Source organism: Phoxinus phoxinus (genome assembly GCF_949152265.1).
Source record: "Phoxinus phoxinus genome assembly, chromosome: 10".
Taxonomy (NCBI): Eukaryota; Metazoa; Chordata; class Actinopteri; order Cypriniformes; family Leuciscidae; genus Phoxinus; species Phoxinus phoxinus.
The window spans coordinates 35,056,025-35,068,524 of NC_136885.1; the positions used below are offsets into that span (position 1 = coordinate 35,056,025).

At 35.4% G+C, this 12,500-nt stretch overlaps 1 long non-coding RNA gene across 1 annotated transcript in view; it reads left to right on the plus strand.

The window, feature by feature from the left end:
* Positions 1 to 12,500, plus strand: part of LOC307006266 — a 51,399-nt gene that overhangs the window by 34,096 nt on the left and 4,803 nt on the right. The window contains exons 5-6 of the long non-coding RNA XR_013799430.1: positions 10,424 to 10,459; positions 11,927 to 12,049. This is a non-coding gene — a long non-coding RNA (uncharacterized lncRNA). The remainder of the gene's footprint in view (positions 1 to 10,423; positions 10,460 to 11,926; positions 12,050 to 12,500) is intronic.

A 12,500-nucleotide genomic window follows, 5' to 3' on the forward strand; every position in this document is an offset into this window, starting at 1 on the left:
ACTATAAGACTACTATCTAATGCCAGTATACAACATGCTACTCAAAGTTGTAAAACCTCGGATTTAACTTAAGCAGAAGCTGATTTTTTTTGTTTCTGGACTGTTATAATTTCTCTAATTTCCAGGTCAAGGAATTGCAATTTATGTGCATTGTGATAATAGATGTGACATGACGTCACTTCCAAAGGACCAATGAACATGTCTGACCAATTTCATGGAATGTGAAAACGAATCTCTTTGGCGGAATAAATAATATTTAACTTGATAACTTGATAACTTGATAACTTGATTAAACTGGGCATCAGAGCAATTCAATTGGTTTGGTAATAGCAAGGGAAAATAAAATGAAGTGATCTCCAAAAAATAAGTACTTTTTGACTGTAATAAAATGGTAAGGAGTAAAAAGTACTTTTTTTTTCTTAAAAAATGTAATTAAGCAAAAGTATTGATTTTTAATTATACTCAAGTAAAGTAAAAATCCCCCAAAATAATACTTTAGTACAGTAATCAAGTACAATTACTCGAGGACTTTACACCTCTGCTCTAGGTTACACTTTACTTGGATGGTCCACTTTAGATATTCTACTAACTATAAGTAACTACATGTCAACTATCAGTCATTGAAGTATTAGTCGACTTATGCCTAGTTCACACTACAGGAGTTTAAACCGTCGGGCTGAACTGTGCGGTTCACACTACATGACTCGCTCTCTGTGAAATCAGGAGTGTTCAAGTTGTTGAGCTGTTCACACCACACGACACAACGTGATTGATCCGCAACAGGAGGTAACTCACTACACGAGGTGACAACAACTCTGTCATCCAACGATTATATCTTGTCTACAAACCACGTTTTATCACGAAGAAATCACGCGATAAAACGAACCGGAAATGACGCGATACAGCACGTGCGCCACTACCCAGCGAAGAAGAACACAAGTATACAACACGCGAGTTTGTTTGAATATGGACGTCAGACAGAAATTAGTGCTGCAAACTGTTTGCGCGATGATTTGCTCTGGAAAAAATAATAATAATTCCCATAAACGGTATTTTCCCAGTGACCTCAACCCATGCCTTGCTCTGATTGGCTGTTGCTCATGACATCACATGTGGTTGAGTGACAGCTCCGGATATCTAGCATGCTAGATATTTTTCTGGGCTCGGCGAGGCGTCCGCGAGGCGTCTGCGAGCGTCTTTGATGCGTTGTTGGCTCTTTCATACTAACAGATTGGCGAGCGTTCATCGGCCGCTAATCTTCCGCGATTTGCACGCGATAACAACCCGACCTGTCGGCGAGCTCAACGATTTGCAAATCGGGCTTAAATCGGGCTTAAAATCCTGTAGTGTGAACTAGGCATTAAAGGGTTAGTTCAGCCAGAAATATAAACTCTGTCAGTAATGACTCTCCCTCATGTTGTTCCCCGTCAGACTTTCCTTCATCTTCGGGACACAAATGAAGATATTAGTGATTAAATCTGAGCGCTGTCTCACTCCTCCATAGGCTTCAGTTGTAATTGAAACTTGCCGGCCCAGAAAGTTAGTAAGACAATGTTTAAAATAGTCCGAGAGACTACAGCGGCTCAACCTTAAGATTATCAAGTGACCAGAATACTTTTTGTGCGCAAAAAACTAAAATAATGACTTTATTCAATATTGATGTTCTTCTGTGTGTCTCTGAGTGAGTTCACGTTGTGTTCTGGGTTGTACGTCAGAACGGAGGCTCACTATTGGCCAGCATCGCACGCATCACGCACATGACCAGCGTCAGCCAATAGTGACTCAGAGGAACACACAGAAGAACATCAAGAGTTCAGTAAAGTTGTTTTTTTTTTGTTTTGTTTGTTTTTTCAACTTTACCACTACATGTCAATTTATTCTACTAACCCAAACCCGAACCTAACAGTCTAACTAATGAGAGTTAGGTCACGTCTCGGTGCAAAGTTACTTATAGTTAGTAGAATACTCACTTTGGACTGTGTCACATTTGCTAATTTATTAGCCCGTCTATTTAAACCTACGTCATCAGGGAAGGTCATCCAATGCTGGGGGGTGGGGGCATTTTCAGATTTTGATTAAAGATTTCGAAGCCAAAAATATTTTTTGTGGGGATTGACTTGCATGGATGCATTGTTCACCACAAAACGATCAATTTAGGCAAACAGTAAATATGGTCAATTTTTATATCATGTGGACTTCAAGCAAAACTGTACATATGCTTTGAATCAGGTCAATATTTTTAATTTAGACAACATTATTTATAATAATAATAAACTTTATTTTTTTATAGTGCTTCTAATAGTTGCATCTCAAAATTCTTGAAAAGAATACAAAATACAGAGTGAAAACATACTATCAAATAAATTTAAGAAGAATACAATATGAAGTATAAAAATAATCACATAAAAACAACCTAAAAAAATACGTTCTAAGGGCCCGTTTTGTTGGCATAATTAAATAATTGACCCAACTACTTATTCTAAGTAACCTGGACTTGCAAAGTTTAGTTGAAAGTATATGAACTTACTTTTTCAAGTTGTCTGTACTCAAATTTAGGTGAATTCATCTTAATGTGGCTTTTACAACATACAAAGAATACAAAAACATACTATAAATCAATTTAAGAAGAAGAATACAATATGAGGTAACAAACTAAATAATCACATAAAATGAACCCTAAAAAAATAAGTTATAAGGGGCGTCTTTAAAAAACGTACATTTATGGTGTTTGTAGGGCCTAAAAATGCAAACTTTAAAGAAAGTGCACGTTTTTTTTAAAAATTATACCATTATCATCTTTGTGTAAGCTACAAAAATGTGAATTTGTGAAAACGGTGACGTCATGCTCGTGTGTATTACATTGTCAGTATATAAGTACACTGTAAAAAAACAAAACAAAGCTTTTGGAGTTATCTTTTTGCTTGGCGTTTAGTTGTAGTACTTATAATATTAAGTATTGTATACTTGAAAAGGTTTGTTGGCATAATTGAATAATTGTCCCAACTACTTATTTCAAGTAACCTGGACCGATTTAATGTTACAAACGTACATTTTCAAGTTGTCTGGACTTACAAGGTTTAGTTTATGTTTTAAACTTACTTTTTCAAGTTGTCTGGACTTACAAGGTTTAGTTTATGTTTTAAACTTACTTTTTCAAGTTGTCTGGACTTACAAGGTTTAGTTTATGTTTTAAACTTACTTTTTCAAGTTGTCTGGACTTACAAGGTTTAGTTTGTTTTAAACTTACTTTTTCAAGTTGTCTGGACTTACAAGGTTTAGTTTAAATGATTCAAACTTAAGTTTTAAGTTAAGTTAACTTAATGTTGCTTATTTTCCTAACTTAGATTAGCAAGTTCAACCAAATAAATGAAAGAAAAAAAAACTTTTTCCATATAAAGGACTTTGGGCCAGATTTCAATACTCTCCTCACATAAATATTGCGTCTGAAAGTGAAACTCCTATAAAGGTCAGCCGCAAAAATAATCCTGTCCACGCCTTTTCAGAGCAAATTTTTCACTGCAAGTCTTTAGTAAATCATGTTTATTAACACCAAAAAGAGGGTTTGCGTTGATGCATTTGCTAATTTATCCAGATTTGGATAAATGGATAAACACCACATTTTAAGAACTTAAATGTGGTGAATCTGTCCCTTTATTGTTAATCATTTCCCCTACAAATTAACAAAGTAAAGGACAAACCACACTGTAAAAAGTTATTGTTGGTTTAACGTAAAAAAGTAAGTTACCTGGTTGCCTTAATTTTGAGTTCGTTAAAATAAATTTTTTTAGTTAATACAATTAAGGAGATTGGTTTAATTAACATACACTCAAAATATTATGTTATCTGAACCACATTAATTATCTAAGTTGATTTGACAAAAGATAAAAAGTTGTGATGACAAATCATGAAAATATTTTTTTACAGTGCAGGCAAACACGTTCAATATCTTTTCAAAAGATAAAAAATAACAATTACAGAGTGCCATCGCCCACTACTGGCCTGGAGAATACAGCGTTTTAGTCGTTTTGATAATACTGTCATACATAAAACTTTTCAAAAACACGCTGGAAAAACTTTTCCTGTTTTTAGTACATCGTTGTCATGTAAAAAAACTAAAAAACACTAAGAGAAGATATAAAAGCACCAAATGATTCTGCATGTCTGTGATATATTTGTGGCAAAATGCTATTACGCAACAACTTGTTAAAATAGAGATGTGTTAGTCACTCTTAGATCAGTAACAATGAAGTTATTATTGATTATTGATTTAATGTAAAGAAGTAAATCTTCCTTTTTTTAAGTCTTTTAATGTTTAAAAATCCCGATTTGAATGATTTGTATTGAATAATCCCACAGTAACCAGCGGCGTTTGGGAACAGAGTTCTCTTGTGATTTTATAGTGATCATCAAAGTGTCCTATAGAGGCGATTAAAGCAGAGCAATATTGTGGTTTTGATTCTCAAACGTCTCCTTTTAAAGAGCTGTGACCCGAGGGGACGCTGTAATCTGATCCCGGTCGGCGCTGTGCTCAGAGTTTGTGATTGGGAGAGATTAGCACGCATAAAAGAGAACCGCTTTTACAATAGTATTATGACAATTTGAAGACCCATTATATGTAGATAAACGATCAGGGATCCTTTATCGATGCCACATCAGCTCTTGGGTTATGCTCACGCTAATCCAATTCCACAACTGTGTCTGACGCTTGCGTTTAGTTTCTTTGCCACATTTTATCAAGTTCATTTGATGCACAGCATGCTCCAATTTATTACATTTTCAGTTAATGTTTTTCACCCTTGTATATGTTAAGGATTAATCTTTTACATAGGCTTATATATATATATACACTCTAAAAAATGCTGGGTTGTTTCAACCCAATTTTGGGTAAAATATGGGCAAAACCCAAACGTTGGGTTAAAAATGTAATGTAAAAATTGGGTTTGTCCATATTTTACCCAAAATTGGGTTGAAACAACCCAAATTGTTTTATTTTATATATTAAAATATAACTGTGTGTATGTGTGTATATATATATATATATATATATACACTCTAAAAAATGCTGTTTTTTTTGGGGGGGGGGGGTAAAATATGGACAAACCCAGCCGTTGGGTTAAATTTTTACATTACATTTTTAACCCAACATTTGGGTTTGTCCATATTTTACCCAAAATTGGGTTGAAACAACCCAGCATTTTTTAGAGTGTATATACAGTTAAACCAAAAAATATTCAGACACCCAATAAATTTTTTGATAATTTTTTAGTAGTGTGTGCAGGACAATATAGTTAATTTATGAAAGTTATGATAGCAAAATAAAGTAAACTGTGACATATTATACCCAAAAAATTTTCATACAGTGACTACCAGTAAAATGTATAAATATTTGAGACCAATTTTTATTTTTTATTTTACTAGTGGGTTCAGGACACTATAGTTAATGTATGTATATAAAGTAAACTCTGACATATTATACCCAAAAATTCTTCATACAAGTAAAATTTATAAATATTTGTGACCAAAAATGATTGGGACACTTTGATCTGATCATGTGTTTTGTCTTTAATTGCTAATGCTGTTTTTACACACACACTGAACACAATGAAGCATTGCTTGGTCACTGGTTGAGCTAAACTGGTATTATCTTTATCTAATTGTGTAGTTAAATTTAACAGCTGACAGATATCCAACATAATTCATGTGTGAGAGTCGAACAGAAGGACGGACAAAACCAGTCAAATATCAACTGGTCATATTTTATTACCATTTTCTAAACTAGATAAACCGTGATAATGTGAGAAATGTTGAAGTGTCTGAATGCATTTTGGTTTGACTGTATATAGCCTACAGTATCTATATATATTATACAATCAATTAAAATTATTATGGCCAATTTATGAAATACCTCTTTTTTGCTGTTTATCTAATATCTCGCAATGAAAAGAACATGGGATTTATGCCTTTGGAAATGTTGTATGGTTTTAGGGAATCACAGCGGTGGCGGAAACACACACTCCGGTCTTAACACTCTTCCCGCTGTGAGCTGTGATTGACAGTTCTGTCATCTGAATTCTTTAGCATGGCGAATGTTCTCAACCTAAACCCTGTTTTGTCTGTCATCATAATTTATTTAATCATATTTTACCATACCTTCCACCCTTCCCCCGTCCCCTCTTGCCACAGAAACACACTTTTCTCCCTCTCTCTGTAAACTAGGCATTTTTTGTGGCGTCTATCAAAGGCACGCTCGTCCTGTGTTGATGTGAATTAAGACAGATTATCGGTCAATAATTCAGAACATGCCGTAGATGAACCGGACCCACCGGCCCACCTGATGCTGGAGCGGAGATCTGCGATGTAAATAAATAATAGCGTTCTTTTCAGATGCGCTTTAATAACATAAAATATTTAGCTATTTGGATGATTCAATTTACTGCTAAATTACAGGTTGCCTGAAGATGCGGCGAGTGAAACGGTGGCCGGTGTGTGTAAACGGGAACCTGGCCAGAGCGCGCGTACACACACACACACACACACACACACACACACACACTCCAGCCCCAGGTGACATCTGCTGGAATATCTACAGAGACGTTTGCAATGAAACACTTCCTGAACACTGCGCAGTATTTACTGTACACTACTGTATTATTATCTGTGCATTAGATACACATTTCAAACTGCATTATGCTATATTGTCGTCACATGACCTCATTACTTGCATTTGTAATTCCATGAGTGCCATCCAGTTATCTGAGAAATGAAAAATGGCTATTTTTAATCAAAAATGTCTTTGAGGAATTCCAGCATACAGAAAATATGAACAGTACATACTGCAGAAATAGACATATGGTGGTACTTTATTCTGTACAGACACAAAGGAAATCTTAAAAATAAAGAACTTTTGTCAAAAAAAAATACAAATATTAACTTTTTTCCACTATAAAGAACATTTTGTGGAATGAAAAGATGTTAAAGGTTCTTAATGGAGCCACCGATGCCAATAAACAACCTTTATTTTTATATAGTGCATTTTAAAAGAGAAATGTAGATTATATTCATTAAGAATTGTAATAACATTTTAATAAAAAAAAGATGCCTGATCTTTTTTTTTTTTTTTTTTTTTGCTCTAAAGCTATAATAAGCATCGTATCCTAAAATAATAATAATTCCTAAACTTACAACTTCCATACTAACTATTAATAAGCAGTAATTAGAAGTTTATTGAGGCAAAAGTCTGTTAATAGTGAGAATTGGACCCGAATCTAAAGTGTGACCACTGTAAAAAAAAAAAACATTTATATTCAATATGATTTGCCATAAAAAAGATTCATAATCTTTTTTGCTCCAAAGCCGCAAAAAGCTGTGAATCCTAAACTAATAACAAAAAAAAGTGCTATTTAGATCAAGATGATACGTCAGGAATTGAGCAGTCATCTGAATAAATCCGTCTAATGTTTTTGCTCTAAAGGTTTATTATTTTTGGAACTGCACACTGAATACATTGATATTTCTATCCAAAATAATTACACCGTAAACATTTTGGCACCCGTTCTCGTATTACAGAAATGGTAACTACAATGAGAAATGGAGCAATTAGAGAGGTTCACATGCATTATTTAGTCCTCATTAGCTTCCTGTGACATGGCCGGCGACGGACCAATGAGAAGTGTTGGCTTCGCCCGGGCAATTAGTAAAATTAGTGGTGCAGGATTTGGCGTTAGTTCAGGCCACATGGCCTGTGAGATACCAGCCTGGTGTCAGTCCAGTCATTTATAACTTTGCATGTGAAATAATGGGTTTGAACGAATCACAGACAGGCCACCGACGATACGGAGGTTCGTACGGACGTCCAGGTTGTCCGAGGAATCGGGCCAAGAGGAAGACCGAGCGATGATGAGGCGCTGAGACTCCAGCGCGTCCGTAATTAGCAAGCCGGGATGTGTTTGTTTTCATCTCTGCGTGTTTGCACTGATAAAGTTTGACTTGCCAAAAACGCCGGTCCCACGTTGGATGCGGCTCAAGCTGTTTCCCAGCATCCTCTAGGAACGGGGCTTCGCTATTGGTCACCTGTTTGAAAGCGATCCGCGATTTGCACGCGAAACACAGGCTAGCAATGTGCCACCAAGATAATACGGCGCTCGAAACAATTAACATGTAGTGAAAATTGATTTGTTTACTCGGCTCCACTTTTTCCAAAGGGCGGATAAATATGGCTTTTCCCTCTTTGACTTCACAACACCCACATGTTGGCGTGCATCTCCCGCTGAACCCCCACTTAACTTATAGTTTAGCAGCTATACAAAGCATTTGTAATTCAGATTATGACGAGGCTTGACGAGTTCTCATCGTGTTTGTGCAGAGCTGTAGGAGGACATGCGAGCAGCCTCTTATTAATATGAGAGAATACAGGAGTATAAACAAAGTAAGCAGGTGCTCCGAGCTTCGGAAAAAAGCACAAGTTAGCGTGTTCCAGAATAGCGGCGGTAATTATACTTTCCCGTTTTGTGGGGTGGGGGGGGGGGGGGTTGCATTTTAATCGTGCCAGGTAAGTTGGTTGATTTCCTGTTCTAATACTTAAGTTTGACATTAATAATTCATATCGCTGCCAGTTTTCCATTTTTCACACACCTGTGTTATTGTGGGGTGTAATGACGAGGGTTCGGCGGTGTCATCGCAGGTGAGAGCGCCACACTTGATTATGTAAAACAACTTGTCAGCCTTTTTATTTTTATGTAATGTTTAGTGTCAAAAATGTTGTGATTAATTACTCCTTAACCCCGTCACACAAAAAGAGGACGCAATCAGATAGCATTAAAACGCATTCTAGCGACCCGTGATCAAATGTGGACTGTGTTTTTATGGAGAATACACTCCAAAGTCTGAGACTGAGATAAAAAATGCCATTATATATATATATATATATATATATATATGTGGTCACACTTTAGTTTAGGGTCCAATTCTCACTATTAACTACGACTTTTGCCTCAATAAACCTATTACTGCTTATTAACAGTTAATAACAGATTTGTGATTTGTTATCACAACTTTTTATCTTTTGTCAAATCAACTTCGATAACTAATGTGTGAAGATAACACTATTTTGAGTTTCTGTTTATTAAACCATTCTTCTTCATTGTATTAACTCAAATTTTACAATTACAACGAAATCAAAAAATCAAGGTAACTTGCTTTTTAAAGTTAAACCATCATTTTTTTTACAGTGCAGTTAAGCTTTGGTATCTGCTAGGATTAATGTAGAATATGGTCATGCAGAATAAAGCATTACCGGTAATATGTGCTTTATAAGCAATAAACAGCCAATATCATAATATGCATGTTAATAAGCAACTAGTTAATATTAGAATTGGAGCCAAAATTAAAAAATTGACACATGTTAGTAAAAACGTGTTAAAGATTTATGTAAGTATATTGCATTTTTGAACTTGGGGTCAATAGTTTTATTTGTGATAATAACACAATGAAACATGCCAAGTTTAGCCGATATAACACAGAAATTTTGAATGCATGCAAAAACAAGAGCGAACCATTTTAAAAATATGCATTGAAACGGATTGTTGTAGTTGATTATGATTTTTCTTTTTTCCTCTGCATTTTTGTGCATAGTGAAATAAAAGCTGTAGCTGTAGTTTGCCAACTAATTTTGTTAGAGAAATACCTTTATACCCTCTATAGGTATATGCTGGGTTATTTCAACCCAAATTTGGGTCAAATATGGACAAACCCAGCTGTTGGGTTACATTTTTTAAATTAAAAATGTTAACCCGACGGTTGGGTTCGTCCATATTTGACCCAAATCTGGGTTAAAACAACCCAGCATTTTTTAGAGTGTAGTGTTTAAAGTTTAGTGTTTTTGTTTTTCCCTCATATTAAAAATATTTTTTAAACATATATAATATTTCCCTCACATTTTGATGGTGTAATGTAATCGTCTCTTTTGGCCACTGCTGCATATATTAAATGAATTACTTTTTTTTGTATTAGTCAAAATCCCAAAACTTTATTTCCAGGTCGATTTGTAAAGATCTCAGACTTGTTGAACCCAGTGCAGTTTCTTTAAATTGAATCATTAAAATAAAATGATGTGTAGGCCTGACTATACAGGGGTCATGACCTCTGGATCTCACAGAGTAAATGTCCCGTGCTTGAGCTCTGTCATCATGTAATCAACTCATCATCATCATCATAATGCTAAAACCAAGACAGCCCCTCGTTCTGCCACAATCAAGTTTGTCCTTGAATATTCCACACCTGTGAGACAACAGATCCATTTATGATTTTTGTTTTTTTCTCCCCCGCCCAAATACATGTTTGTCCAGCAGCCTCGAGTATTGGTGTTTATTCTGCCGGTGTGTTTGTTTTTTCTCTGTGGCTCTGAAACACTCAAATTGCATTTCAGACGCCGGATCCCCGGAGGAGCGAAGCTCGACGGCAGGTGTCTGAGGGAGTCACACACACACACACACACACACACACACTGTGAGCCATGGAAAAGCTGCTCTGAAATATGGAAACTTTTCCTCTCTGTAAGTAAGAGTGTTTAGGAAGGAGAGATTCCCCGTGACTTTAAAAGGTAGTTCCTCTAGTCTCTGGTGCATTACGTTTATCCAGCTCTTCTTATTTCTCATAAAATTATATAATTTTTTTTGTTATTCTTTACAATAGCTTCTGTGACGATCCCCCACTGGAGGCATTGACTCGCTTTTAGTAGATGTTGATCTGTAAATCTGAATTGAAAGCCCGGGTCATTGTGCCTCATTGACTTAAAACCACAAAAAGCAAATGATGTCTTAGTTGAGAGAAATATATCAAAGGATATCAACAATTATGAGTCATAAACAGGCTTGGCGCCGCAGCGGTGGGCCCGGAGCAGCGGGAATTAGCATGTTGAGCTAATAAATATGCATGTAAAGATTCTCCCAGAGGAATAACGCGCGTGTGATTGATAGCTTTGCAATTGAAGGATGTGTAAATTCATCCTCTTTTTTCGGCAGTTCTGCTGTTGTACCGTTGAAATCCATCTCACTTGTTAAAAGTTTTACCAACTTTATAATCCTTAATGCCACATCTGCTTCCTGCCTTTATAGCGCCTGTAAAACTTCATTAAATTATTACCACCAGCTGGCCTCGTCGCACAATAACCTCACTTATCTCTCATTCGCTGACAATACTTTTGATTTATAGAGCCTATTAGAATAAATGATATTTTATACATATGTGTATATGGGTAAACAAGAGGAAATGTGTTCTTTTTCAATAATTCATGAGCGACGTCAGTTTTGGGGGGACGTTTTGTAAAAAAAATACTGATTTGTGGGACAGTGCTCATAGTTTTATAAAGAAAACATATTTCAAAAAAGATATTTACTCAAAGAAATGGATCATTTGATAAAATACAGCAGTTTACTAATGCAGTAGAGGGCAAATATAAGATCTAAATATATATATATATATTGATAAATATCAAAACTTGAGGAGAATATATATATATATATATATATATATATATATATATGAGGGAAAAACTAAAAATAAACTTGGTTTAGGTATTTATCTTCAAAATAATTTGGGAATCTATGGCTACAGGTTTTATTTTTACTATGCAAATAATGCACAAGGCTCAGAGGAAAAAGCATACATTGACTACAACATAATCAGTTATTAATATTTTGTTGTTCTCTTTTGTTCATAATTTCTTTGGATGACAACCTTGTCAAAAATGATGTTTTTTGATGGCTTTATTATCATCACAAATAAAACAACCAACTCCAAGCACAACTAGGCAATATTCTTACAAAATATCAATAATAATATTTAAATAAAGTGTGATTAAACTTTCACATTTTGGCTTCTGCTGTATATATCACTTGCTATTTTTATTTTCTTCTATGTTATTTCTCAGGCAAGTGCTTGAAAAGTTGTTTGTCCGTCTGACGTGGAAAAGTGGGATATATCTGGGAAGATCCTGCATGCTGACATCCAGAAGAATTCCAGCACCCCCTAATGTCACAAAGCAGTTACTGAAGTAAGAGAGATTCACAGCACAACACACTTGTGTTTCCAGACTCCGATGTTACTGTAATTGTCAATAGTGCCGCCAAAAGTTTTAAAGTTGGAATGGAGTAGTGAGGATCTGGCTAACTGTCTTTGTGTTCTGTGGGCGTAAAGAAACGAACCCTCGAGGTGCAATAAGTCATTCCCATGTTTTAAGTTTGTTTTAAGTGCTCACACTGAGAGGGAATGATGTGTTATTTCCCTGAGGAGAAGAGACAAACTTCCAGAACTTTCTGAGGTTAACGGTCAACACTCGCTTAAAAAACTTTGTTACACATGTGCAGGGATAAATATTGAAACAATCAAAGTGTTGATAATAATAATTCGGTATTATATGCTATTCAACACATTTTATAAAAGATTCAGCCAACATTATTTAAGGCGTTCTCATGTCCTGGCTTTAAGCGTGTTTAGCATATTCT